The sequence below is a fragment of the Penaeus monodon genome, chromosome 29, assembly GCF_015228065.2.
Source record: "Penaeus monodon isolate SGIC_2016 chromosome 29, NSTDA_Pmon_1, whole genome shotgun sequence".
Taxonomy (NCBI): Eukaryota; Metazoa; Arthropoda; class Malacostraca; order Decapoda; family Penaeidae; genus Penaeus; species Penaeus monodon.
Window position 1 is genome coordinate 34,232,730 of NC_051414.1, and position 1,082 is coordinate 34,233,811.

Genomic DNA, 1,082 nt, shown 5'->3' on the forward strand with positions numbered 1-1,082 from the left:
ACCGAACTTAAAAACCCCAATGTTTACGTTTGGACGACTGGCCTTCACCTCGCCCAACCTCGTCGCTTTTCACATTACAATGCCTTATTTCGTACAAATTCCCCGTCCGGTGTCAAGGTCCATTTAATAACATGCCGTAAGGGAGGTTAGAGGAATTACCAAACGCCGGGAAGAGGGAAAAGAAGGATAATTCTTCGGTCTCTCTCGCTCCTTCCTTCTTTCGTCAACACCGAAGTGCAAATCCGAGCATTCGAATGTGAGTGAAAAGGCTACCACTTTCTGTACAGGTTGGTATGTGTATGAATATAGGTGAGGTGGATGTGTAAATTGGGAAGGTAAATGGATATATCGAATTTTGTTTCGAGGGGGAAAAGTACTTTTTACTTAAATTGTGGATTCAATTGTATAATATACATGAAAAGGTATTTTTCACGCGACAACAAACGGGTATAAGCTCCAGGCGGCATAAATTTCTTCACAAATTTTCAAATAATAATTCTGCGTCTTTCTCCTTTTCTAATCTTTTGTCACGATCCATAAATTTATTACTATTTTACACGTCTAGAAGTTGTTTCTGCCTTACGTTCGCAATATGATTTTCAAATTCTTTCCATTATTAGTGCATTAATTTTTTTTACAATTATCCCTTCAATAAATCGATATTCAAAATGATACCGAAGTCAGTTATAATGTCAATAATTTCCAGTTATTACCATCATATTCTCCTTTTTTTAATATTCATGATTTTTTTTTTTTTATCTAACTAATATTTTTATATATTTTTTATCTAGACTAATATATTTTAATATATATTTTATCTAGACCAATATATCTTAATATATTTTTTATCTAGACTAATATATTTTAATATATATTTTATCTAGACCAATATATCTTAATATATTTTTTATCTAGACTAATATATTTTAATATATATTTTATCTAGACCAATATATCTTAATATATTTTCTATCTAGTCTATACTGAAATGTAATCCCTATGTACAAAATCCAAAAGACAGTCAATGGAGGATCAACATCATTCATTCCGCAATGTTAAAATTTATTCATTCCATTCAAGGT